General features: G+C 36.2%; 1 protein-coding gene across 5 annotated transcripts in view; it reads right to left on the bottom strand.

Annotated features, from left to right (window-relative positions):
- Nucleotides 1-23,703, bottom strand: part of LOC131437058 (serine/threonine-protein phosphatase 2A 56 kDa regulatory subunit epsilon isoform) — a 94,958-nt gene that overhangs the window by 44,867 nt on the left and 26,388 nt on the right. The window lies entirely within an intron of this gene.

Here is a 23,703-nt window from a genome sequence, read left to right as displayed (position 1 = left end):
AATTAGCGAGACTATTAAATTTACCTAAAATGAGTATTGAAAGATGATGCCTTCAAACGGTTGAACTAAAGTTGTGCACTGATAATTTTGGTCAATTTATATGAGCTTGGGTGCATCAACCGCTGGGAATTGGAATTTTGCGACGGCAATCCAAACGCGCCATTCAATCGCAGCGCGTTCTGTGTGTTTGAAACCCTTCGCTCCTGTTACTTTTTAAATTAAATTCATGTCAAAAAGCGTTTTATTGCTAATGTATGAACATCATCATCATCGGTATCAAACAGCTGGAAGTAGATCAATGATCGAATTTGAAGCATAAAATTTTTGCGCATACCTGAAAGATTACGAGATGATCATTCATTAACATTTTCTAATTTGTCACCAAATCTTTTTCATCTTAAACAAGGTTAACTTTATCACAACACCGCTGTTAGATAAACACTTGTTATCATAAATTTCTCGAATCGAATGAACATAATTTCACCAAACGCTTTAACCATCGATGTTGTTTTCATTGACATTTGGAAGCGACGCGAACAGATTTCAACTAAAAAAGTTGTTGATTTTGCATTGCGATTATTGTTTTGCTTTTTCAACTACTTGAATATATGCAAATCAAAAACCATATTGGTTGAATCAAAAAGAACTTAGTTAAATCCACTATCCCATAAATCAAAAACTGCGATATCGCAATGTTATGATCGAAGGGTTCTCCGTGTAGAAATGAGCAAAACGAATATTGATTTGGGGAAAATAATATATTTTCATGTTATGATAATACACCATGATTAATATTTCTCGGATCATGATCCATTCGGACTGATTTCGATGAAATTTAAACGTAACGCACTTGACGTTGTTGGGTATAACTTCAGGCGTGTTTCTGCTACGATGGTAATTTTTGCAAAACATACTTTCAGGCGTTATGTGTGATTTTTGCAACGATGGTCATTTATTCAACATAAAAAATTTACTGAAAAGCACGACGAACTTTATTTAAAATTAAAATATTCTGTTTTTGAAAACAAAAACGACGACGCAAAAGATAACTTGTTTATTTGCGTTCATTGCTTCAGTTTTGATTTTGACCTTTTTTTATCAATCCGCATTTGTTGTTTGCATGAATATTTTTCAGTTTTTATGACATTATTTTAATAACCGTCGTTTTAAGCGACAATTTGAGATTTTAATCACTCTTTACTTTGTAATGTCGAAACTGCAAATCGGATCGAATTTGAATTTAAAAGTGGGACAATCGATTAAACATTCCATGATATATCAAAGTAAGTTCCACTTTAGAGTTTACGGTAATTTAAGGTACATCCAGAGCCGGTAACCGATTCGTATGGCCATGAATTGACTTGACGAATAAATTGCAATAGTTTTGAGTCCAAGGCTTTTCGGGATTGTCATCTTCCATATCGGTTTAAATTTTTAAAATGCATCATCCTGTCCGTTCCATTCCAGAATCGGAAGTCAGATTTAGATTAAATTCATTAATTTTGTATGGGACTATAGGTTTATTTTAAATTTAATTTTTGTTTCTGAAATTCGATTCAGCCTTTTTTGAGAAAACGATTGAGCTTTGAGAAACGATTCGATACTGGAACCGGAATTCGAAAATCGAGGTAGCCGAAATCAGACAAATTCACCTGAGTAGCTGTATAATTTACATTTGTTTCAAAATGTTTGAAAATCAGTGTAAACATCTTTGAGAAATCGTAGTACGAATTAAATTTTTGAGTGCCTTCCGAATCGAAAACTGAATATCACTAAAACTGAAATAAATTTATTTGGTTATCGACTATCCAAATCTGCTAACCCGATAAACCTGATTAATTTATGTGAAATAGACATTTTTATACTAATCACCCTGTATCCCCGAAACCGGAAATTGGATCTGACTGAAAAGCAAGATGTTTCATAGAATCTTAAAACTTTTCATTTAAATCTTAGACGCTTCTTAGATTTCATTTGAATCTTAGATCGGTTCAGCCATCTACGAGAAAAATGAGTTACACAATTTTAATTTCGTTTTACATATCATCCTGTAGTTCCGGAACCAGAAGTCGGATCCAAACATAATTCAGGAACCTTGTTTGGGAGCATACGACTTTTCATATGAATCTGAATTCGTAGAAAACGGTTGAGTCATCTCCGAAAAAAATTGAGTGTCTCACACACATTTACTGATCTCGACGAACTGATTCGAATGGTATATGGCTTTTATGTTCTTCCAGCAATTATTGCAGTAAGTAGTTTAAATCAATAAAATTATGGAATTGCTTTCAACTCGAAAATTCTGCCACATCTGGTTTACATATGGCACATTCGAACGATTATGTTGCCAAAAACGAACCGTGCTAAAATCGGTCCGAGGCAAAATATCATGCTGTACACAATCTTTTGAGTACTTGGAAACAAATGTATGTAACAGTATAAAAATCGTGTTTTATTTGCTCCCAAGCATTTATTTGCCAGACAGCGCTCAAAACTTCTACTGCTGGATTAGGGGGAAAATCGCTTACACAAAAATTTCGATATCTCCGTTAAAAATATACGTATTTTGACAATCTATGGCTTTTTGGATAGCTATTACCGTGCGGAATCTAAGTCTAAAAACATGTTCTGTTTTCAAGGACAGATACTGTCAAAAAAAACTGAAAATTTTGACATAAAACTTTGTGTAACTTGAAAAGCAAATAGCGTTCTGTGTGACGGGGAGACCTTTCATTTGTTTGTTGACAACACACATACAGACACACACATACACACACGGACATTTGCTCAGTTCGTCGAGCTGAATCGATTGGTATATGACATTCGGTCCTCCGGGCCTCGGAAATTTTTTCGAAAGTTTGAGCGAATTCTATACCTATTTTTATATAAAAAAGGTAAAAATTGTCTTATTTATAATATTTAGGTGACTCTCTTATGATGTCAATTTTCGGTTCATTTTCTTTATTTTTATGTCATGTTGGTAAAACAACACGATTATTAAATAACATACTTCAGGATCAAGTACACATTTTCAGTAGGTCTTGCTTTTCAATGTCTGCTTTTTGCTTTACCATTAATCTATTAAACAAGCTATCACATCACTTGAGGCAGAGGGTTCAAAGTGGTATCCGGGTAGAAAACAAGAGTTACGAGCTTTGAAAGAAATGCATTCTTCAAGTAACGCATTTTCGAACCATGATTAATTTTCATGGGAGAAGAGTTATTGCTCATGGTTTCATGATAAGTTAAAATGATTGGTTTCATGATTTTCTAATCATGACAGAAGTAACGGATTTCTTTCCGTGTATTGTCATGGCTTTTGCATCGTGAAACATGTGAAGAGACCAATTACTACGTTCGAACAAAAGTGAGCGAAACGCACCGTGAATTACATCAGTCCTTTGGACCCCGGAGGAAGGAAGACGGATTAGTGAAGTGTGGTTTTTAAGCTCGAAATATTACTGGGTCGCTGGTTTCGCTTCATAACATAAGCTTACTATTTATTTCTTCCAGGATGAAGTGCTCTGCATGTGGTTGTGTGTGTGTTTACGTGGCTCTCAGGATGTTTCAGCAAATTGCAATTATACATTCGCTAGAGTCACAACCTCTTGCAGGATGGTGTGCTACGAGTAGTTGGCAGAAACAGGAGTGCCACCCCACCCAGGACTTCTCGGTCGGGAAATGTGAGAACTGCAAAAATACACGGCATTAGCTGCACCGCTACGGGAAGCAACCGTAAACCGTAATTGTCGCATACTTTGGACTTAGAGGCTCGAGTTTTTTCTCACTACAGACGACATAATTGTTCTTCAGTTGACTCTCTTCTCACTCACACACACACCCACAGACACAGACATCGCGAAGAAATATGCGCGAATTTTGTTTTGAAGAAAGGGAATTCAGAATTTCATACAGGCAATAAATGATTCTTAAACAACGGTACTACCATCTTCCGGCAGTGAAACATATTCCGGCTGGGTATGAATAAATAATATAAACACACACACACACACACATACAATGGCAATTGCTAGAGAATACGAAATTGCCTTGGTGTATTCGGGCTGCAGTTGTAGCATTCGTTCGTACCATTCAATGAGCGAAACCAACGGGAGGTTCCGGGATGTCCAAATGCATCGAAGGGGGACAGGTTGGGGGAGTGGAATGAGTACGAAAGGGGAATATCTCGAGAAAAACCGAAGTGAGATTTTCCGTGTACGGTGGAGATATTTTCGCTCAACATGACGACCATTTACGCTATCATTTTGTTGTTGTAATGCTGAGATAATTCAAATTTTATATTATACCGTTGAGATCCTTGTCCGGATAGGGTAGGTTATTTTTTTCCGTGTGTTAGCAAAAAAAGACGATTTGCTTTTATAGGGTGTAGCCAAGTTTGTATATAAAAGCTGCCCCCAAACAGAAATTTTGTTTGTTCCGATTATGTACACCTTCTTACCTTATGTACGAGGTTGGGATTCGAACCCAGGCGGGTTGCGTGAAAGACATCGACTTACCCATCCCCATACAGAAATTAAATTTATATAACCTGTTTGGTAGGATTTGTATTGGAGATGAATTTTCCAAAATTTTAACCTTTTAACTACCCTATTTGTAGAGTTAGGGTGGTTCTTCTGATTTTCATATTATTTAAATTTTTCAAAAACCTCTTCAGCTAAAAAATTGAAAAAAATCAGGAATATTTTAGGTATTATTGGAAACTTTTCTGATTTTTTAAGGTTTTTTCAAAATGTATTTCATGTAAACAAAATGTTCAAAATTTTCGAAGTTTTTTTTATTTGCTTTTGCAATTTTGGTACCTCTCTAGATATTACAGAAAAAATAAATTAATTATGAGTACATTACGCTGTATTATTTTCAGATTTAAAAAAAAAACGTGGGCGGGTATTAACACATGGATCAATAAGTCCCGAGACTAACAATGGAAACAACATTTTTTTTGCAAAATTTTTTTTTATTCATCAACATAATCACCTTTTAGGGTGATACAGTGGTTCCAACGTTTTTCCAATTTTTCAATACCATGTTTATAAAAAAAATTATCTTTCGCTTCAAAATAAGCTTCAGTTTCAGCGATGACCTCCTCATTTGAGCCAAATCTTTTTCCCTGGAGCATTTTTTTTAGATCAGCAAAGAGCCAGTAGTCACTGGGGGCTAAATCTGGCGAGTATGGGGGGTGGGGAAGCAGATCAAAGCCCAATTCGTTCAATTTCGCCATTGTTTTCATCGACTTATGGCAGGGTGCATTTTGTTCCATCGAAAGCAATCGCGGCACCCACTTGGAAAAACCTTTTTCATGCTCAATTTTTCATGAAGGATAGTAAATACACTTCCAGATGATATCTGTGTCATCTCAGCAATCTCACGGGGCTTCACTTTACGATCTTTCATTATAATTTTTGTCACTTCACTCACATTTTCCGGTTTAACGGCTTCCACAGGTCTACCCGAGCGTTCCGCGTCATTTGTGTCGGTACGACCACGTTTAAACTCGGCGAACCACCGACAAATTGTTGCTTTTGATGGACAAGAGTCCGGATAACATTTTTCAATCCATTGTTTCGCTTGCACGGTGTTTTTACCCATTAATAAAAAACAAGGTTTTATCAAAACACGATACTCGGTTTTTTCCTTTTTTTAAACAAACTACAAAACGACTTTACTCCAACCTCGATAACTCAGCTGTTTCTGGTCGGATCGACTTAAAATTTTGACCCGTTTCAAACAAAGGTTAGTACTCTAGAAAGACGTGGTTACTGGTTTACTACGAGCGCCATTTCTGCTTTAGTCTCGGGACTTATTGATCCATGTGTTATATCAGACTTTTAATCGAAAAGCCATGCGTCTCCATCAAATTACCATCAGATGGAGACGCATAGTATTTAGTTCTGAAATCATACACCACTCACCTTCAGAACTAATTACGATGCGTTTTCATCTACAACTGTCCCGGGTTGGCGGTTCAATGCATAGGACGCTGGTCTTACAAGCCAGTTGTCGTATGTTCGAGCCCCGAGCTGGAAGGATTCTTAGTGTCGGTAGGATCCATAGTACTAGCCATGTAATGATTCTGTACACTAAGAATCGGCTGCGAAGTCTGTTGAAACAGAAAGGCCAAATTCCACAAAAAGGAATGTAATGCCAAGACTTTGCTTTGCTTTTATCTGTAACTTGATACCAGGTCTTGGGTATGGAAGTAATTAATAATGATAAAAGAAATTCATTATTGATGTTATTTACACACATCCGCACGCCTGACATGATTTACCTAGCAATAATGTAGGAAATGCACTAGTAAACATGTGTGCCAGCTGACGGTTGTAATTCATAAGAAATTAGTGAGGAAATGAATCAGAACTAATGAATTGACAAATATTTAATTTTTAATATACGGTTTAAAGTCTTTATTTATAAACTGATAAGTCATTTTACATTTCTTTTACATTTATTGTATTCAAATCGAATAAAACAAGAAATACACTGTAGTCAATTTTAATCTCACATTTTTGCTATATTGAGTAAAAAATCCTAATATTATATTATATTACTGAATAAAAAATGGAGTAAAACCTCTCAAAAAACATTAAAAATATAGTTCTTCTGCGGAAAAAAGAATTCTCAGACACCAAGCGCAAATTCAAGAAAAAATCGAAACCAATCGAAATCCAATCCAAGGTGAGTGATGTATGATTTCAGAACTGAATACCATGCGTCTCCATCTGATGATAATTCGATGGAGACGCACGGCTTTTTGATTAATTTATTTTTCTAAAAGTCTAATATAATACTCGTACACATTTTTTAAAAATCTGAAAATATACAACGTAATGTACTGATAAATGATATATTTTCAATGTAAAATCTAGAGTGGTACCAAAATTGTAAGTGCGAATAACATTTTTTTACATGAAACATTTTTTTTACATGAAATACATTTTGGAAAAGCGTGAAAACAATCAGAAAAGTTTCCCATAATACCTAAAATATTCCTGAGTTTTTTTCTTTTTTTTTGCTAAAGAGGTTTTAGAAAATTTAAATAAAATTAAAATCAAATGGGGCACCTCGATAACTCAGCTGTTTCTGGTCGGATCGACTTAAAATTTTGACCCGTTTCAAACAAAGGTTAGTACTCTAGAAAGACGTGGTTACTGGTTTACTACGAGCGCCATTTCTGCTTTAGTCTCGGGACTTATTGATCCATGTGTTATATCAGACTTTTAATCGAAAAGCCATGCGTCTCCATCAAATTACCATCAGATGGAGACGCATAGTATTTAGTTCTGAAATCATACACCACTCACCTTCAGAACTAATTACGATGCGTTTTCATCTACAACTGTCCCGGGTTGGCGGTTCAATGCATAGGACGCTGGTCTTACAAGCCAGTTGTCGTATGTTCGAGCCCCGAGCTGGAAGGATTCTTAGTGTCGGTAGGATCCATAGTACTAGCCATGTAATGATTCTGTACACTAAGAATCGGCTGCGAAGTCTGTTGAAACAGAAAGGCCAAATTCCACAAAAAGGAATGTAATGCCAAGACTTTGCTTTGCTTTTATCTGTAACTTGATACCAGGTCTTGGGTATGGAAGTAATTAATAATGATAAAAGAAATTCATTATTGATGTTATTTACACACATCCGCACGCCTGACATGATTTACCTAGCAATAATGTAGGAAATGCACTAGTAAACATGTGTGCCAGCTGACGGTTGTAATTCATAAGAAATTAGTGAGGAAATGAATCAGAACTAATGAATTGACAAATATTTAATTTTTAATATACGGTTTAAAGTCTTTATTTATAAACTGATAAGTCATTTTACATTTCTTTTACATTTATTGTATTCAAATCGAATAAAACAAGAAATACACTGTAGTCAATTTTAATCTCACATTTTTGCTATATTGAGTAAAAAATCCTAATATTATATTATATTACTGAATAAAAAATGGAGTAAAACCTCTCAAAAAACATTAAAAATATAGTTCTTCTGCGGAAAAAAGAATTCTCAGACACCAAGCGCAAATTCAAGAAAAAATCGAAACCAATCGAAATCCAATCCAAGGTGAGTGATGTATGATTTCAGAACTGAATACCATGCGTCTCCATCTGATGATAATTCGATGGAGACGCACGGCTTTTTGATTAATTTATTTTTCTAAAAGTCTAATATAATACTCGTACACATTTTTTAAAAATCTGAAAATATACAACGTAATGTACTGATAAATGATATATTTTCAATGTAAAATCTAGAGTGGTACCAAAATTGTAAGTGCGAATAACATTTTTTTACATGAAACATTTTTTTTACATGAAATACATTTTGGAAAAGCGTGAAAACAATCAGAAAAGTTTCCCATAATACCTAAAATATTCCTGAGTTTTTTCTTTTTTTTTGCTAAAGAGGTTTTAGAAAATTTAAATAAAATTAAAATCAAATGGGGCAGTTAAAGGGGTAAAATTTTGGGAAAATCATCTCCAATACAAACCCTTTCAAACAGCTTATATCAATTTAATTTATGTTCATGGGCAGTTTTTATAAGCAAACCCGACTACACTCTTTTAGTTATTGTTTTCGATTCCTAATTCTTTTAATTGGAAAATCGCCTAACTTTGAAAATTCGCATAAAAAACCGCTCAACTGTGAGACAGTTATCATAAAAACCTGTTTTAATCTATCTAGTGATGTAATAATGCCTTTCTCATAATAATCATTAAATCCCACATATTACAGCAGGATTATTCTTTCTTTGTTTCGATTATAGAGATTTTAACCTTAAGGTCATTCGCCTCTTCGAGCCAGAAAAACGTTCTGACCCTATGCGCGGGTTTCGGAATCGAACCCAGGTGAGCTGCGTGAAAGGCATCGACTAACCCATCACGCTATACTCGTCCACTAGACGACGCAAGATTCATCAAAATACTACAAATATAAAAAAAAAGAAAACAGCTTTGAATAATACTACCACATTTAAATTTATGTCAATGAAAATCGTTGTAAATATCGATTGTCGTGAAAACTGTGAAAATGTTTTTTTTTAACCAAACGAAAAAAATCTTGAACCCGAATGGATTGAGTAACAGGTGCACAAGTTTCTAGAACATTAGAACTACTTAAAGCTTTTTGTTTACTTATAGACAAAAAAATTTCAACCGGAATATGAATTTGATATTATTTCAGCATTTTCTTCCTGATGCAAAATATCCAAATTCGACAAACCTAATCGTAAGTTGGAAATTTGTGTTGTTTGTTGAAATTCGAAATTCCATTCCATTTGGTTTACAGTTTACGATAGTTGTTTGACAATTCAGCAAATCGAGCGATCGGTAATGAATTTAATTATGTTCAAATTTTGATTGAAAAAATTCCGAATTCTGCGAAATTTTCTAAGTGTGTAAATTTCGGGTCAGAGGGTACTTTCGTAAATTGAATGTCTTGAGTTGCTTCAACGGTTCAGAAGAGGTTATTTTGACTTGGAAGTCAAGCAGTGTTAATGAATGCGTCACAAGAAGTAATTTTGCTTCATCCAAAGCCCTAAAGAGGTTCACCCAAAAGGTTGTTAATTTGATACCACACGAGTTGAAGATGAGATAGATTAAACGACGATGTTGCATGTCCGAAATTTGCATGAAGCAATGTAAAACTAAGTAGGTTTGTATTGAACTATCACTGGAGACGGAAAGTGAATTTACTATGACAGTTCAGAATGCAAAAACATATAGCAACATCAGTGCCAATACAGAATATTTATTATTGCTTATGAGAAGGGTGTCGTATGCTACAATCTGCTTTCGAGTGGAAACATTATATCGACTCCAATTATGATATATAGAGATATAGATCAGCTAATAATCTGAAGCTGTCATTGTAATGTAAACAACAGATCCTGATCCTGATAAGCTTCCACAATTTTCCACAACAACAATGCTCGGTCTCACAATTCGGCTTCGGTGACATATTATTTGGATAAGGGTGGATAGGAATGAACAAAATTTGCGTTCTAGAATAATATTAAAAACTCAGAAATTTCAGCACCAATAAAACCCGCTTTTTGTATAAGCCGTACAAATTCCTTGGATTTGAGAGAATACCTCGTAGAAGGCGTTTAGCATTATGATAGTTGCAGCTGTCCAACTTGTCGCTCTTTTCGTAGATAGGTCATACCAATTTATCCATCCAATCCGGTAGCAGAATATTCTCATCCCGAATTTGATCAGGTGATCTTCAGGTGGTTTTGTGTATATCTTTGACGAGTCTCAGCTCTGTTTAGGATTGATCACGACAAAATCTGGATAACCCTAAATGCATATATCTCTGGAAATTCTTCATCAACGCGTGAAATATTTCGCAGACTGATGAACATATGTCTGTTCATTGTGTACCTCTCGGGTAATTTCCGAATTCCATCTCGAAAAAATGTCTCGTCTTTTGAAGTTATCCAAGTTTGAAGTCAATTTTCGATATCTGTGAAAGAAGTAGGCCGCTGACCTATCAGATCGTGCTGCATCCATTGAAACCACCAGTAATCGGAAGGAACAATGTTAGGAGAATACGGCGGGTGCGGCTAAATGCCCCACTTGAGCGTTCCAACTATTATTGAGTCACCTCCAATGATTCTACAAGTTCCTCTTACGTTTGACTCAGATCTTCATCGGGTAATGCCTTCAACTGTTTGTCTTCGAATTTTTATGGTTGTTTAGAGCAAGGTCTGTCTTCAACGCTGAAATCTCCATTCTTGAAACGCCCAAACCATTCCTCAACCCTTCATTTGGAGTATTATTAACCTCATAAATATCCTATCATAAAGTTAAAACAGAAAACTAAAGCTTTCCGCAAATTCTGCTTAGTTAACAAAATTGCTCATAGTTATGTTATAGTTATATGAACTGAAAATTAATGAAAGATGTATAATCGCATGACACTATCGACATGAGCTGTTAGTGTTCAATATTCATAATAGCAATAATCTTCTGAAATGTAGAGGAGCATTTCAGGACGAAGAAAAGTTTTCAAAAAAAAAATACTTGGTTTGGCAAGTAGTATACAGCCGAGGTCGAGCAAGCCAAAGTTCCACATCACTAAAGTAACGGTAAACAAGGAAATATATCGCGAAAAATGTCTAAAGAAGCGATTGTTACCATTCCTACGCAGCCATGACGTTCTCTCGCTATTCTTGTCTGATTTGGCATCTTCTCACTACGTGTCTCGGGTTGGCGGAACAATACATAAGGCAATGGTCTTACAAACCAGCTGTCGTATGTTCGAGCCCCGACCTGGAAGGATTCGTAGTGTCAGTAGAATCGAAGCACTAGCCATGCAATGGTTCTTTACAGACTGAATCGGCTGCGAAGTCTGTTGAAACAGAAGGTCAAATTCCACTACAGGAATGTAATACCAAGGCTTTTTTTCACTACGTCAAAGATGTTTTGGAATGGTATAAAGCGAATGAAGACCATGTTGAGGCGAATCCACCTAACTGCTAGGAGTTGCGGCCCAGCGGTATTGGGTTCTCGTCTCTCAATTTAAACAACAAGCGAAAGCTCGAAAATGTTGGATAAAAGTAGCGAAATCTGCACAGTTCGTAATGTCTTTATGCAGCCTAATTAAGTAATTTCAACTGCGTTTAAGATAACTAATCAAGCACAATTAAATCAATAACAAATGCATCTTGCATTGAAGTAACAGAAAATTTGTTAGATTTCAAATTTAATTTGTCCAGATTTTGTTGCGAACAAGCTTTAGAATGTCACACTTTCTGTTCGTCCAACTTGGTTCTTGCAGTGCTACGACCACGAAAATGCAAGTTTGAAGCTCGTCATGCAGTATTCGATCATATCTTGTGAAGCAAATCGAATTTCAGTCGCAGCAAATCGAATTTGCCCTATACAGCAAAGCAATGCACCTGAAAAATTGTTCTCGTTGAAAAAAAAATTGATGACCGTTTTCAACACAAGAAATGCCTCGTGAATGCATTAGTTTATACCAATCTACAGAATGAAAAATTGCCTCACCAATAATAACGCAAATAGGTGAATAATTAGTTACGGTAATTTTAAATCTGTTGCTCAATTTTGTTTTAGTTTTTCGAGTACTTCGCTAAGTTCATATAAAGTTTACGAAGGACCTCTCCCAAATAAGCTTGACAACAAATCCAAACCCAGTGGATAATTTGTTGCAATAGAGGCTACAAATTTCAAGAAAACATAAATTTAACTACAGAAAGAAAGAATACGATTTAATGAGAAAAATGGGCAGTGATTTTTTTTATCACGTGATCAGCCGGTCAACATTTATCAAGTTTTCCTTTAATTCGGAACCGGTAAGATCCAAAGCGACTGCCAATGTTACATCGATAAAAGCGATAGGAAGCAAGAAATTTTCCAGGAAAGATATTCTTTAGTCACAAGCTTCGAGTTTCGGAACCATGTGGAACGACAGCTGATTCCGAGCGGTTTACAACGACAACGTGGAGGAGGTGGTGGTGGTGTTTGCACGTTTTCGGAATCCAGTAAATCGATTCCCACCACGCGAATAGGAATGCCCCATCGAAAATGCTAGTGTAGCTGTATGCGTACCTACCTACTTTGTATCAAGTCAAGTCGGTACAAACATCCGAAATTCAATGGTATCGACCGGAGCAGCCAGCAAGCAAAGCGTACGAGCGTCCGTACGCTGGTAGCTGGATGCGTTGGCGAGAATTGCGTTTTCAATTGACGTCAGCCGTACACATAAATTCGCTCGTTTTCCACCACCCGATAATCTCAAGGTAACTTCGGTGGTGACCGAGTCGGATTTACTACGGCAAACTACGTGGAACCGAACTCCGATTACTGGTAATTCGAACTCAACGACGGGTGATGTATGTTTATTTGTTTTGGCTGGTTTTTGAGAATGTGCGTAGTGGAGTTTTATTTTTCTTCGAAGTGCTAGACAATCAGAAAATTTATTTGAGCGCTCTAAAAAAGCTACATTCTCGGTCGCAATTCAATCCGTGTGTAATCGAAGTTCGATTGAGATTTGAGTTTTTTTTAATATTTCGGAATTTTCGGTACCAGATGGTTTAGTACACATAGTTGTTTTACTCATTTAATATGTTTCGCCTTTGACTCATCAGTGCGTTAGCAGTTTAAATCGAACTACCAATGTCATCTTGCGGTTCAACTTATTATGATTCTAGCAAAAATATCTTATATAAGCAAACGTGCAAATAAAAATGTATACTGAATAACAAAAAACTATGCGTGTTATAAGTACATTTAAAATCAGGTGCGTAATCGTCGGATGCCTACAGTCGTTGCACATCCCCTATCATTTGTGTGTATTAATTCACTCCTAAAAAGTAGCTCCACTGCATTGAGTCAATCCACTCGATAAGTGAAACCCCGTGAGAAAATTCCCAACTGATTGCCGGTTGTCGCCGTCAGCAGTATAATTCTCATTAAAACCTAACTTGCCCCAAGAACCTGCCTGAATAGTAATACAAATGTGAACGCATGAAGTAAAATGATTTCAAAAAAAAAATCCTCAAGTTGTCATGTGGCTAATATGAGATTTCCTGCTATCGAACTCGAACTCAGGAAATATGTTAAATGGCTCAAAATACATGGCCATGGTTCTGTCCGGGCAGATTTCTGAACATCAGCATTCAGGATCTCATTGTTATATACTTTATTTATTCGTCTGATAAGCAGCAAAATAGTAGATATTACTAACTGTTGTTTTTCTACCTTTGTCAGGTGTTACTGATTCAAAAAGTCGCACAGTACACAAATTTACTTCCTTTGTCTGTCTCGGGGGCACCTTTTATCAAGCCCGTGTACGCCCAACGGCTGCAATCGGACAGCAATTGCGTATCGCTCGCTTATCACATTTCTCATCCGTAGAGTTGCTACTAAGTTGATAAGAATAGTAATTCCGACTGAATTTATCACTAATTTACGCTAGCTGAATTCCGCAACTCAGTTCATCAGAGTGATTTCATTCATTAGGTAGTTAGACATCAGTCAATCAACGAAGAACTGCTTTTTTAAATTAATGTACATTCAAGTTCCGGTTCCTGAGTGACCGAATGATCAGTGTTGAGGGAGATGAAGAATCTGTTCGTTGAATTTCTCGGTTATCACGATTGGTGCCCAAACAAAGATCCCATTGGTTGAAACGTTTTTTTTTTCGATACTCAGTTGCGGAACTCCTGACACCAGAAAAAAGTCTCGGGAGATGTTTTCATAATATAGGGGAGACCAATTGACAATAAACATATTTAACACTAGATTTACGGACCGAGCCAATTTGACTCATAAAACATTTGTTCACTATATGTTCGTTCGCAAAAAAATCTGTTTCAAAACAAGAGCTTATATATAAAAAATATTTTCCATGATTGTTTTGATAGTAAACATTTAATTTAAATTGATTTGGAACTTTTTCTTTGAAAAAAAAACTTCAGCTTTCTTGTGTAAGTCAAATTAGCTCACTCCAGTAGAAAAGGTATATAACCCAAATCCGTATATCTAGTGTTAAAACTGGGTTTTTCCCAAGACATCTCTAGCGTGTCATCCCGTGTCATTTCGGGGGGAGGGGATTGTGAATCCCTAAAACACCCCCTAGATACGCACCCTCCTGACACGGATTTCGTATCAATTTCTTAGAGATAGAGGTTTTTCTTTTGTCGTTCTATTTCTATTATTTTTACTAATCATTTATTTGACATCACTCATGACTTCTATTGGTAATTCAGGGTCCAATGGTTTTATTTTTTTTTCATTTATTCTATTGATATGGGCCAAGATGATTAATAAAATCACTGCGATGCATCTTTGTGCTGGGTCTATTCGATGCTGTTTTCCTTGGAGGAGAGGTGGTCTCTTAATTCCATCCAGCGAGGATGTGGGGCTATTGATTCACTAAATGTGCCTTCGTCCATTGACTCGTTATCGCTGGTTCCGCTATCATTGATATTGCTGGAAGTATAATTATAAATTTTGCCCAATAAAATCATAACGTTTCAGAAAAAAATTGTTCCGTTTTTGTTTTTCAATTTTTCACGAATAAAAATTACGATTATTGATTAAAGTTTTGTGAAATAACTAATAAACGTGCAGAAATTGCGTGTGAAAACAGAATTTGGTGTATGAGAAATTCTGTTCTCTCGGTAATTATTGCTGTAAGCAGCTTGAGTCCATCTAGGTATCAATTTTTCTAGTAACATATTATGTCACATTCGAACAAATATGTTGCCAAAAGAGAACCGTGCTTAAATCGAAACATAAGAAAATGTCAGGAAAAAGTGCTAAAAAAAGTGAATACAGCAGATCTTTAAAAAACGTTGTTAAGTTTACTTCCAAACGCCGCTTCATCGTACCGAGCTCAAAACTCATACTACTGCAAGATAGGGAGGAAGAGTTGCTTACACAAAAATATCAAAAAACCGTTCAAAGTGGACGAATTGTAACAATCTACGGCTTGTTGGTTAGGTATTACAAAAGTCTTGAAATATTTTTTTTTCAATATTTTTTTTAATTTTATTTTCGATAAATGAATTTTTATAACTCGAAAAATAAACATTGGATCTGAAAACAAAATCAATAGCGTAGGGGAGACCGGGGCTGGTTGGTTTAAGGGGCAGGTTGACCGAGTGGCTTTTCAGAAAAAAAACTAGTATGAGCAGTGGCGACATCTATAGTGATTTTAATGAAGTATTAGTAAGTGTAGTAAGTGTTTTTGTACAGGAGCACGTTTGTAATTTTTTCGACTCTGATGAGTAAATTTATATTTTTGTTAAGAAATATACGTAACGGGGATGAATTTTTATCCAATTTCCAAAAACCTGGTACCATTGGAAAGGGTATTCCAAACTTTACAAAATGGCATATCTGGATATTCGTGAAATGTTTATTGTTGAATTTTACAACTGTGTACGTACACAATTTATTAATATTATTATCAGATTGAAATAAGAGATTATGATTATTGAAAATCGGAAATTGGAATGCTGACGAAAAAGATGATTCCAACATTTTATGCCATCAAACTTTTTAGAATCCCTGACAGGATTTTTCGCAGATAGACAAAACTCGGACCTCTTCCCAAGGCGAGTCTGCAAACTGATTCGGAGGAGCGCCAATGTCGTAAATAGCGGATTGATCCAAATTTTGCTCAAAAGATGTATCTTTATGACAGAGCAAATCGTTTATCAAAAAGGCTAACCAGTAACAGAGTAAAGAAATTCTGAGAGCGGAACTCGGCCAACCAGCCCCGGTATACCCTACTGGCTCGACTTTTCATTTGGTACTAGAGTTCGATCAAAATCAGCTTAGCCATCTCTGAATTCTACACCTTTTTGTTCAGTACACACAAGCAAAAAACACACGCTCAGACATTTACTCAGTTCGTCGAGCTGAATCGACTAGTATATTACACATGTGGTTAGAACATCATATGCGATGAAGAATAAGTAAGGTAAGAAACTATATATACCTAGTTTGTATAGAAATAAACCTGAATACATCTATGATTTGCACAAAAATGCAAATCTATTTGTAAATTAGAGATGGTCGGGTAAGAATTTGTTCAAACCCGAACCCGACTCGTACCCGATCGAAAGTAAAAATACTTTTGACTCGAACCCGACTCGAAGTTAAGCTTTCTTCCAAACCCGAACGCGACCCGCACCCGATAAAAAAGATCCGTACCTTTATCCGTACCCGACCCGAACGCGAAAACAGTCCCGAACCCCGAAAAACACCAGATACTCGACCCAATTTTTCAACCCGAACCCAATCCGTTCCCGTTGAAAATGAAAAAATCGTGACACGTGCCCGACCCGAATCCGACAAACACTATGACTACGGATATTGGGCGGGTCATTTCGCTGAAAGCCATTTCGCTAAAAGTCGTTTCGCCGAATACCATTTCACCGAATGGGTCATTTCGCCGAAAGGTTGTTTTGTCGAAAGGGTCGATTTTACGGAAGGGTAATTTTGAATACATAACATAAGCGGCGGCCTCTTGCATACAAACCTGTAATCGTCTCGTTTGCCCGGTCTACTCAAAGCGAGGTTTCTTTGCTTCAGTTAGGTCCGAACGAGCGAAACGGCATTCGGCGAAATGACCCTGATCCGGTCGGGTTCGGGTCAGATTTCAGATACAAATACCCGAAACCCCACCATCTCTAATGTAAATGTATAAGGTTCTGAATGACTTTTTCTAATTTTTTGATCAAACATTGCACAGTGGTCCGAAAAGGGAAATTAGCGTGACAAAAATATTTTCACTATTAAATAATAGTTTTTTGTAGTTGGTGTCTTCACAAAAGTTGTTTGTATTCAAATGGCACTCCTTTTGATGAAAAATGTTACTAGGGTGGTCCTAATTTAGATTGAAATCTGTAATCTAACTTTCTTAATTGAACTCAGAAATGATTTTGTTGTACAATAAAGTTATAGGGATTTTATTGCGAGCAACTTTGCTGAAAATAGTACCTCTCTAGCTCTTCGTTTGATCGAGTTTCATCAATTTTCCCGAGTAAAAGTAGGGTGGCTACTGAAAAATCACTTTTTTCGTTCTAGCTTTTTTGTGAAACGTTCCACGGAAAAGTTGTCTTCAGAAGAGTTGTTGGACTAATCATTGCTCACAATTTCGCTCAACCAAGTTTTTTTCATATAATCTACCAGTAAAAAGTTATGATTATTTTTCCATCAAAAATTAGTCAAGCTTCAAATATCAATATTCATTAGATGCCAGATCGATAAAAATGTATCATATGCGGTTCCTGAAAGGTCATAATATAAGTAAAAGTTTATGCGAAAATTGGAAGGGTGTTATTTTTTTAACTTATTAAATTAGTTTTAAAGATACCTTCAAAAACTCAAAAACATTACATAACTCTTAAACGCCTTAACGTATCAACATACTTCCTTCGGCAAAATGATAGTATCAAATTAGTTCTACAAGTGTTCCATACATTTCGTATTCGAGAAATGAGAAGCACAAAAACTACAGCCGAAAATAGATTTGTTGTATATCAAAGCACTTCCTGAAACCCAAGAAAAAATTAGTTTGGTAAAATGAGTAGAATGTATTTATTCGAACCAAAACTCATTGTGCGCCGTTTTCCGGTTTTTACAGCCTATTCGGTACACAAGTGGATGAAAAAGAAGGGCCAGTGTCATAGGCGTCTCGACACGATGTGGATAGAAATATTTACATTTTACTAACTTGCACCAATTTGTGGGAATGGTTGTCGAGATTATGAAAATTTCTGTTCATAGATTTATCATGGCCAACTAGTTCGAAATAACCATATTACACAGTATCTCTAATCCTCAGTTGCTCAAACTCAATTGAAGTAGTTATTTTGGTAATAAATAATTTAAATTGCTCTGCAATCTATTTTCGGCTGCAGTTTTTGTGTGTCTCATTTCTCGGAAGGACAATGTATGGAACACTTGTAGAACTAATTTGATACTATTATTCTGCTGAAGGAAGTATGTTGATACGTTAAGGCTTTCAAAAGTTATGGAATGTTTTTGAGTTTTTTTTAAGGTATTTTTAAAACTAATTTAAATAAGTTAAAAAAATAACACCCTCCCAATTTTCTCTTAAATTTTTACTTATATTATGACCTTTCAGAAACCGCATAGGATACATTTTTATCGATCTGGCATCTAATGAATATTGACATTTGAAGCTTGACTAGCTTTTTCATATGAGCTACCAGTAAAAAATTATGATTATTTAATCATAACTTTTTACTGGTAGCTCATATGAAAAAGCTAGGTTGAACAAAATTGTGCGCAATAATTGGTACAACTCTTCTGAAGACAACTTTTCCGTAGAACGTATCACAAAAAAGTTATAACAAATAAAGTTAATTTTCTGGAGCCACCCTACTTTTATTCGGGGAAATTGATGTAACTCGATCAAATGAAAAGCTAGAGATTTGCTTTTTTTCAGCAACGTTGCTCAAAATAAAATTTTCTACAACTTTATTGAACAACAAAATCATTTTTAAGTTCAATTAAGAAAGTTAGATTTCAGATTTCAATCTAAATGAGGACCACCCTAGTAACATTTTTCATTAAAAGAAACGCCATTTGATTACGAACAACTTTTGTAAATACACCAACTACAAAAAACTAATATTTAATAGTGAAAATATTTTTGTCACGCTAATTTCCCGTTTCGGACCATACACGGAAAGACCGAAATCAGCATTTTGGCAAAAAAATTAGTTGATTTTCTGATTTTAGTTAGTTATTTTTTGAGACAACTAAAAAAATCCTACTTTTGCTAATTTAGATTTTTTTAATTCTCATTCCCTTAATAATAGTAAAATATTAGTTGAAATAACTGTTTTTTTAGTTGAATTCACCTATTTAACGTGCTGTCATTTTTTAACTAAAGCAAACTCCATTTCCATTCACCTAATTTTTTAGTTGAATGAGAGAAATAAAACGATGTTTTCAACCAACATAAATGGTTCAATTGACTTCTGCAATTTGCGGCTATATGGCGCACTGTCACCGAACAAAATTTTAACACCGTAATGACTACTAGCCACTAGATGGCACACTACTACCGAAAAATTTCACTCGCAGCTGTCTTTTCTATATTGGCAGGTGTAAATACGATTTTGTTTTGGAGAAAAAGACATAAACGAAACATAAACTTCTTTTTGCAAATTTTTCTTCTAAATCGCTGTTTTCTTCATTCGACTTCGCGAAATCGACTCTGTCACTAAAAACTTTGTGCACTCGGAAAAAATAAACCGAATATATATACAATTAGAGTGCAACATTCGAGACTCACTTCACTGTTCCGCGTAAAAACATTATTACGCACAATCGCTTCAAATTCTGAGTAAATCCACTTTCTACTAAGAGTTTACGTCATTTTTATACATCGGTTTCGAAATTTATAAATGGATATATCGTAACACATGTGAAAAACTTCAAAACAATTTGCAAGCAATTTCAAGACTGTCCCTTTTAGCCATTAATGGATTGTTTTGCTTTGATACTTCTCATAATTTTTTGGATAATAAACTTGTTAATTGAACCAATTTCATTTTTGTTTTCTTTGTGCTGTCTTTCAGTAATAATGGTGAAAGATAAATAGAAACAAATTTTCTGATTTTAATAACAAAATTAGTTGTCAACGAGAATTTCGTGTTGGATTGAAATATTGCTGGTTTGTGTCCAGGGTATTTGCCGTAAAGTAAATTCTACATTTTAACTAATTTCATAGTTATTTTTAAAATTTTGTTGTTAAAATCAACTAATTCAAAAACAGTAATACGAATTAGACGCAGAGCTAATTTCTGTCGTTCCGTGTAGTGCATTGAAGATTTGGTTCTATTTGATCGGTTAAAAGATTTGCTAAAACTGGAACATTCAAAGAATAATCAAAAATACCTTTCCTTGACAAATAAGCAAGGAACAACTTTTTTTTTGTTTGAACAATATTTAAACAAAAAATTAAAAGTTTTTTTATCTGTTTGATTTTAAGATAAATAATCCTAATTGCATTGGAAAAACTTGAAATTAGTGAATACAATCCACCGAAAAAGGTGGATGAGTGAAATAGCGAAAATGAAAACTAGCGAATATGCGATTCCGATGCAAGCTTCACTGTATGTTCAGAGCACATGTATTTTCTACAAAATATCTCCACTGTCCCGTTGTCGTCGTCGTCCCGTGTGATTCGATCGATGCGAGATGTTGTTTTTTTTGCCGCTCCGAATCAATACCATACATAATTAAGTGGTCGTGACATCAGATCTCGAGCAACGATAATGTTATTCCGTGTTCTTGACATAAGCTTCCATTCGGGCTCTGTGTGTGTGGGTAGAGTATGTAGGGGTGAAATCAGATGCTTTCGCATTTTGGAGTTGCAGAAATCGTTTGAATTCTGATAATGATTTCGGTAAAAGTTGAAGCTCTTAAATATATATATATATATTTTTTTATCTTTTTGAAGCATCAACGAGTACAAACATGAAGTATGACAATTAAATCATAGCATTCGCGCATATCCACTACATTTACTCGTTGTTTATTTTACACCTCAGTCTGAGATACGGTTTCCCTCATCAAAAGCAGCACATTGTTAACAGTTGAACCGCGAAGTATTGGATTGGAAGCCTCATTTCCCCATCATCGTCGTCGTCGGTTTGCTAATAAAATGCCTTTGCGTATCCCCGACCCGACGGCACTAGGCGGAGTCGTTTCTCTCGCCGTCCCTGTTCTTTTTTTTAGCACCGCACTAAAGGTGCATCGCACAGAAACGTGCTAATTACTAACATTTTGCTCAATTGAACGGGGCTTACACAAGGGGCACGTGACTTTGGTGACCTGCAGAGAAAAAAAAATCTGCCCGACGAAGCCAGGAAAAGCAGGTCGTCGTCGCATTGCATCTGATTGTTTGCATCGAATTATTCTAGAAGGTGAAAGTTATTTGGAGCTTGTCAACCGAAAAGATCAAGATTGAATGTCAAGTTTTTTACAGTCATAATGTAGAGAAAAAAACTAGTCACACGTTGCCAGTCCTGTGATGAAACAAAGCGCTTCGGGTTTGACCGCTTGCCAGATTACGGAGGAAAATATCACTTCGTTTTCCTGATAAAAAGGAAAGTTTCGAGAAAAAGTTTAAGACAGAAAAGGGTTACGTGTGCGATTCAAAGTGACCTGAATAGGCCAAGCTTTGAACTTTTTCCCGTTACAGCAATAAACATCAAGAATATCTTCCATAACAAAGTTTACAATCGACGACGATGGATAGGAGAAAACCAGGAGAGCAATATTTTTTTCCAGCACAGAAACTATTTCCAACTTTAATTACCGGAAATTAAAAGCAACAGAAATTTCCGCCGGCAGGCGAGTTACCCCCCTGAGGCGAGTGATGTCGGGCATTCTTCGACGGCGATAGTAGCTCATTTGACTATTCTTTGTTTTCCCCAATGGTGGAACATTTCACTGTGGCGCAGCACTCCATCCATGCAGGTAGCTTCTGATCCAATAGCCTATATCTTCGTTTAATTGTGGCGGCTCGCTGCTCAGTTTGTTGCGCCAACGCTTTCCAGCGGGTTCCGTACGGTAAAACGTAACCTTTGCCAGGTGCGAGAACGAGAACGCGGAAGAGAGATAGTGAAAAAACAAATGACTTTCGAATTGTATCGGTAGCAAAATACAGACAGGAAGAATAAAAACCTAATAGTAGAATTTGTCAGATTCATTTGTAATAAACAATGGTCTCGAAACCATTGGAAAAACCTCTGCTTGCGGAGCGGGTCATATCGCCGAAAGCCATTTCGCCGAAAGTCGTTTCGCCGAATGCCATTTCGCCGAAAATCGTTTCGCCGAATAGGTCATTTCGTCGAAAGTCGTTTCGCCGAAAGGGTCATTTCGCCGAAAGGGTCATTTCGACGAAAGGGTCATATCTCATGCATGTTATGTCTTCTGTATAACTGATGTGGCGCAGCCACATAACCGAAGCCGAGATGGCTCGGCGGCACAAAGCCGCCGAGCCGACGCCAGCTGAGTCGGCCGCCGACCCGCCGTCGGAAGCGGCGGCCTCTTGCATACAAACCTGTAATCGTCTCGTTTGTCCGGTCTACTCAAAGCTAGGTTTCTTTGCTTTAGTTAGGTCCGAACGAGCGGTAGCGAGGTCGGACAGCACATGAACCAAAACGATGGGCGTAGCCGCCTTAGATATATTTTTTATTTTGACTTAACGAACGGAAAATACCACCTACATTTGCCTGGTAGATACACCTATGCAATTGCTTTGATGCTTAGTAGCTAATAGTCAACAAGTTTTCTTGGGAACTACAATGGTAGGTCAACAAAAAAGGGCGTTAACGCTATCATCTTTCGATTGTCTTTAATTTAAATCAATTATAATTACGATTTCAAGACGTTTTCAGGATTCGGCGAAATGGCATTCGGCGAAGTGACCCATTCGGCGAAATGTCATTCGGCGAAATAACCCTTTCGGTGAAATGGCTTTCGGTGAAACGGTTTTCGGCGAAATGGCTTTCGGCGAAATGACCCTGATCCCTCTGCTTGTTTCGAGTAAATCACAAATTTTATTTCACGATTCGAATAATTCACGTAATAAAATCGGTAAAATTCGAGGAACCCAAAGTATCAGCAATAATACACTAATAGAATGCGAATACAGACTTGTTAGACTTGTCGGTTACGTCTTATACGATAATATCAATTATCATCGAAAGACCTAGAATACAGCTTTCAAATGCGTCTAAGATTTTCGACATTTCCGAAAAAATTTAGCGTATTGAAAACTAGTCAGATTTGTCGGTTACACCACCTTTATGATTACATCTCCCGGAAACGGAAATATTCACCATAACCCTTCCGAACCTGATCAATGACCCCTGAATGACATCATAGTAACTTCTAAATAAGTCGAAGTATATCGAGATTCGTTAATCCATTTCCGAGGAACCTGAGTAGAGAAAAAAAAGTGAGTTTTGTCGGTTGCGTCATTTATATCACTTTATCTCCGGAACCGGAATTATTTCTAAAATTCGCCAAAAAATCACATAACTTCAAAAAATTTCTAAACTAAGAAAAAGGTGCTGGGGTCCACTATTACCTTTCTCCGGACAGGACAAGCCTAGATGCCGACTTTTGCAGCAGTTTCTTTTTTCCT

The sequence above is a fragment of the Malaya genurostris genome, chromosome 1 (genome assembly GCF_030247185.1).
Source record: "Malaya genurostris strain Urasoe2022 chromosome 1, Malgen_1.1, whole genome shotgun sequence".
NCBI classification, from domain to species: domain Eukaryota; kingdom Metazoa; phylum Arthropoda; class Insecta; order Diptera; family Culicidae; genus Malaya; species Malaya genurostris.
Note: the sequence above shows the minus strand (reverse complement) of the source record. Positions and strands in the feature narration are given on the sequence as shown.